Below are 6,708 nucleotides of genomic sequence, written 5' to 3'. Positions count from 1 at the left end.
TATGCTAGAAAATATAATGAAGGAGAGAGAATTCCTGAGGCCTGAAATAGTTTTCTTAAATAAATATTTGCCCCACTTCAAATTCAAAGTTACTTAATGCAAAATTTCTTCCCATGATACAATAGAAAATTCAAAATTCCAGCAAGCAAATTTGGAGTTTTCCATGAGTTCTCTATGAAACAAGTTTGTAAAATTACAGATTTTTTTGAGATAATTTTTTTTGAGAAAGAAGTAAGTTTATATGTTTAAAATCATAGACTATTTATAGATTTGAAAAAGTATTTTCAACAGTCACAACTTTTTAAAACACCCCTTGGAAAAAACAGACATTTTCCAATAGTAAAGAACAATCATTTTCAACAGTCTAATTCTAACAGTCACTTGTTTGTTGATATTTTGATAAATTCAAAATTTAAAATAACGATAATAGTAATAAGGAGATAATATATTCAAAAATATATATAGGAAAAAGTTAGAATGACTATTTAGCAATGTTTTAAATGTCGGCCGACATTTCGTTTGAGGGCTTGAGCGACACGACATGAGCGTTTTCAACTCATGTCAGTTTTTAGGGCCAAATCGAAAATATTGGGGCCATATCGGACATATCAACCGATTTTTCAGTCTTGAAAAATCGACAAATATGACTATTTTTTTAGATCTGTTTTTTATTATCGGGTTTGGGTTTAGTGATAAAAACCCAAACCCATTTGACTCGTTCTCATGTTTAAGGGTTTCTTATGAAACCGATAGAAAGAAAAGAGAAAAATTAGGGCTACAGCGGACTTGAGAAACGATCACTCCTTTTGTGAACGACGACGTCATTCCCCTACCTCCATCTCCGACCCCCGTCGTCCATCTCCTATTGCGCCCCGAAATCCGAACTCCAACCAAACCCGAGGGTGACAGGGTATACCGTCGTCGGGATAAAGGGAAGAGGGTGGTCGGTGACTTATCCTAAGGACCACAAGCAGACGAAGAAGAAGAAGAAGAGCTCCGACATTGTCTCCTTGCAACGTCTCGTCGCCGGCACTGCCTCCTTGCGACGTCTCGTCGCCGGCACTGCCTCCCTGCGACCTCCTTTGATTGTTGATTCCCCGACAGAAGTTGATTGCTGATTCCCCGACAGAAGGAGCATCATGCACGTATGCAATGCGTTAAAGGACCAGAGTTGGGTTCTACGGTGGTTCCTCCGACGATTAAGTTAGTCATGATCTAAAGGGGATCAAGGAACTTATATAATTTTCTCTAAGTATATAGCTGAGTTGAGTCTCGACCCTTAAAGGAGACGAGAAGGGACGCCTTTTGTCTTGACCCTCAAGGGAGACGAAAAGTAGGTGCATCTGGGTCAAGTCATTGTAGCTTGCGTGAGACATGTATCAGCCAATTGAATGTGATTAACACTTGATTATTTCCATAGCACAACGTGACCCAAGCGAAGTTATCTAAGACATGAAGGTGGGCCCCAGAAGAGATAAAGGAGCAGAATGATAAGGAAGAGAAGATTATGAGATATGCTTCCATTTTAGTAACTACATTATAGTGTGTTATTCTCACTTGGACCAACAAAGCTACACAGGCTATTTATGGTATATGTTGTCATATGTTATCTTTTAAATAAAGGCTAATGGTGTAAGCTTAGGACTTCGGTAGATGATATGCTAGTGTCAAGTCAAGTATCATTGGATATCATATATATTGTTTCTCAGTGTGTCTATCGATCTAGACTATTATATAAAAAATGAATACTATTCATATCAGAACCGTTAACATACAAGCATGCAATTATGACCATACATATGCAAAATGAGGAGTCGTGACTCAGAACCACCCGCATGCAGATAGTTCTGAGAGGATGTGTGCTAATAAAAGAACTATGTTTGGGTTAATAGTAACGCTATAGTGACTGTCCTTCGTCTCTTTTTTGTCCTTTTTCTATATCATCTCCTTCTCATTCTTTTTTTTGTCCTTTTCACAATTTTCTCTTCCTGGAACAACTAAAATTAGGGGTGGGCAAAAACCCAAAAAAACCGGTTCAACCGAAAAAACCGCCCGAAAAAGCGGGCCGGTTAACCGAACCGGATTAAATGGATGAGAAGAAGACTCTAAACCGCGCGAACCGAATTAAACCGGTCCGGATTCGGTTTGAACCCCTGAACCGCCCGAAAAAACCGAACCGAATTCTCTAATACAAATACTAAAAAATCCCTAACCCTAACTCCATTTTTCTTCCTAACTTCTCATTGCAGTTGTTCTAGATCCAATGTATTGCACTATTGACGTTGATGAGTCTTAGTTTTACTAATACTAGTAAGTTGCAGCCTTAAATTTTATGTTGTCTTTTATCAGATATCATGATTTCTATATTTGTGAGTACCACCTAGCTATGGTATTGTGCACACTTTGTACCGTGATGACAAGGTAGTCAAATATGAGCTGCATCTGTTCATAACTAAGGCTGGACTCAAGTTTATCAAGAATGGTTTTTCCACTTTCACATCCTGTTTACTAAATGTTGAAGGAAATTTTATTCTTCTCATTACTGTAGATTTATCGGGTTACCATCATGAACGTATATTATATGTGTTTAAGGTGATCATACGCAATTATTACTGTGATTAACATCAGTAGCATGCATGTTTTGATATAATGAAGTAGTTATGCTTTTATGCTTTCTCCATAATATTGTCTACAATGCCGTGTGAGCAAATTTTTGTGAAATGGAGTTAATTCGGTTCAAAACTGAAACCGAACCGAATCGATCCGAATTTCGGTTGGGCCGAATATGCGGATGAAGGGGAAAAAATCTGGATCTGGATGAGAGTTTTGAGAATCCGAAAAATCCGGATTGGATGCGGATTGGGCTTAAAACTGAACCGAACTGAATACGCCCAGCCCTAACTAAAATAATATACAAAAGTATTTTCACAAAGAAGCTCTTCTCTAATATGGTACTTTCAGCCTAAAGGGGGTTATTGGTTAGGACAAATTGGGGCCAAATAGAAAAATTATTCTAATGGAACAATTTTACCCCTTTGGGATATTTTGAGTGGGGCAAAGTAGGATAAAGTGGGATAATGGGATAATTTAAGTCTTTGATTTGACAATTCATGTGAGATAATTGATGATGTGGCACCTTATTAAAATATAATTTTATCTATTAATTAATTCTAAATTAACTTATCCAATTGGTTTAGTATATTATTATAATATAAATATTATTTTACTTTATATTAAAATATAATATATTGTACTATACTTACAAATTACTATTATTAATTATTATATTATATTATATTATATTATAATAGCATGCTATACTAAATATAATAATTAAAATAATATAATATCAATATATTTAATATAATATTTTAATAATATAATATTTAATATAATACATTATTTTATTCATACAAAAATAAATATGTTATACAATAAATTACTAATTAACATTATATTAGTATGCTACATTATATAATAATTGATATAATATATGAATAATATATATAATATAATACTTTAATAATATATTATTTAAATTATAATATAGTATCATAGGATATAATGTACTTTATAAAATATTATAATATTTTACTTTATTCAATGTAATATTTTTTAAATATTATATTAAAATTAAAATAATATATAACATATATATCTATTACATGATAATTATAATAATATATATTAAAAGGTATCATGTTATAGTTATATTATATTATTTCAAACAATATATGTTATTAAAATATTAATATATGTTATTATATAATATTATTAATATATGTTATTAAATTATGTTATTAAAATATTAATATATGTTACTAAAATATTATATAATATTATAATAAATACGTTATACTATAATTACTAATTAATATTATATTTAATAATATATTACATAACATTATTAATATATGTTATTAAAATATTATATATATGTTATTAAAATATTAATATATGTTATTATATAATATTATTAATATATGTTATTATAATATTATATAATATTATAATAAATATGTTATACTATAATTACTATTATATAATATTATTGATATATGTTATATTTTATATATCATGTCATATATTTATAATATAATTGTATGTATTAGTTAAGTACTACAAAAATATTTTAAAATTATCCCAGTTACCTTCAAAGTGGAACAACATTGTTCTAATATGAAGGACAAGATAAATTTCTACTATTGTGACAAAATTTTTGTATATGAGTGGGGTAATTTTATCTCAAGTGGTGTAATTGTCTCACTAGTGTTCTATAAAACCAATAACACAAAAAGATATTATCCTTATTCCATTGTCCCAATGAATAACACTATAAAATAGAATCCCTAAAATTATCCCATTATCCCCCAAAATATCCCAACCAATAACCCTCCCCCCTAAGACTTTATGGGATGACCTTTTTTGGATGATCGAGCTCACTATCTTCAGGTTTACAAAGACTAGAGATGAATTTAAAATTAAGCAATATTTAATAAAAGGCTCTAGATTATTTAATATCAATTTGATAATAGATCCTAAATTTTAGTATATTTAGTTTACAACATGTTATGGTGTTCTCAATCTCCAAAGTATAGCCCTTTTGCCAGCAACGGACATGTGTACTTCTATATGCAATGCTGAATCAAATTGGCGGTCCAAGACCAACAAGGATTTCAACTCAGCCGACTCGCCGAGTCGACATTCCTTCATGTCAACTTGAATAGCGATACTTATCGGCCCTCTTATCGAAGACGACTCGCTACGAGCTCACTCGACCACTTATTCAACACCTCACGAGGACGACTCAAAAGGGGTTATTTCTCGACGAAGCTAGAGGACGACTTCAGCCTCGAGCATCTCTCGCTAACACAACGTTAGCGTCATATTTAATGCTTGGTAGACGTCATCATATCTCTAGTTCCTATAACCTTCATGACTCATCGAACCACGTCAGCACCATCATGCCTCAGATCGCTTCATATTTAATGCAGAGATGATCTCTCCTCCAGTCGCCAGCCGATACCTGTAAAGTATGAGCTGACTCAACCGTCAGCCCATGCGTTTTTACCGCCATCCTATGCTCGGCCATAATGACGGTTCTACCCCTTATACCACCAGTATAAATAGGGGTACTATTCTAAATACCAAGGTACGCCATTTTTGAGATACATCTGCAAATTCTACTACACACAAGAACTCTCACAGTTCTTCACTTTTCCTACTCAAGTTCACCAGCTGACTTGATCGTCGAAGGAACCACATGGGAACCAATCTTCGTCCTCTCATAAGTTTCTATATGTGCATGCTTCAGCCACTCAACTCAGAACCGGATATTCGGGGATGGAAGCGTCCCCTCATCAATCTCACCCTCATCCAACCATTTTAATTGATTGTGTGATCATTTAACATCAATAGTTTTGCGCCACCATGGGGCTACTTTCTTTTTCGAGAAAGCATGTCTGGTTTTTAGGATAGGGCTGGTTAGTTTCACCTTATAGAACCACATCAGAGCTATGTTACTCGAGTCCAGCTTGAAGAAATAGCTCAGAATATTTCTCTATCTCTCCAAGATCAATTCACTACCTTTACTAGCGAACTTCTTAACCGGCTTCCACAGCCACAACAAGCTACCTCAGCTATCCCTCACCTTCTGGAGACCTGCGGTCGGAGACTCACCCTCCTTCCGGAGCACAACAAGTAGTCCGGCCTCAGACTCCTCATGCTACCGCCAAGTAGTTGAGGGATCGCGTTGAGTACGCAACCCCACCACCTTATCGGTCAGCTCGCCCTGGAGAGCTTCGCCGATGTCTTCTCTCTCATCAAAAAAACACCAGTGAGAGTCCTGGCCTGGTCACCTTGGGGACCGTACTAAGGGAGTAGTCGCTAAGACTCTCCTTTATCATCGTGCCTCTCCAGCCCCCTCTACTAATATAGGGGCCTCTGGCTATAATCGATTGTACAGACGGGTCGTAGAAACCATTGGGCGGAGCACCTCTCTTTCAGATGACTCATGAATGCTCCATGTGAGAAGTTCAAGATGCCTCACGTGGAGGAATACAGAGGCAAAGGAGATCCATGAGAGCACATGCAGAAATTTTCCTGAGTCCCCTCCCCTAGCTTCGGGACAGATGAAGTTTTTCATTATGGTGATCAACTTGATCATCAGGATGAAAATCGGGATGTATGATCCCTTTCATATCAAGATAAAGATTATCAAACTCAACAAAGTTCGGATTTGGCTAAGAAGAATCAACACAGTCGTGTTCCTCTATAGCATTAGTAACAGGTTTGGGGTATTTACCTACTAGTATCCTCTGGTCGTACCGCACGACCCACAAGAACTCAATCAGGAAGATTCTATTCAATCTAGCTTATGGCACCGAGGCAGTCACTCCAACACTTCAATGAGAAACTAAACTCGGAAGGGCTTCGGGTTGGGCTTGATTGTTGGCCTATTTATTTTGATGATGATTTAATAAGCAATTTGTGACTAATATTAGTTTTAGTGTTTTGTGTTTGTTTGTTTTATATCCAGGTTCATTATATTTAAAATGAAGCTATTATCAAGTTAAAGAATCAAGCAAGCTAGCTTCTTCTCCACCTTGGGTATATTTAGTATAGGACTTGTATATATTGTGTGAAATATTTCAAGCTCACTATATATACACTCACACAATATTTGATTTTCTTACAAATGAACTATTT

The sequence above is a fragment of the Asparagus officinalis genome, chromosome 9 (genome assembly GCF_001876935.1).
Source record: "Asparagus officinalis chromosome 9, Aspof.V1, whole genome shotgun sequence".
NCBI classification, from domain to species: domain Eukaryota; kingdom Viridiplantae; phylum Streptophyta; class Magnoliopsida; order Asparagales; family Asparagaceae; genus Asparagus; species Asparagus officinalis.
Note: the sequence above shows the minus strand (reverse complement) of the source record.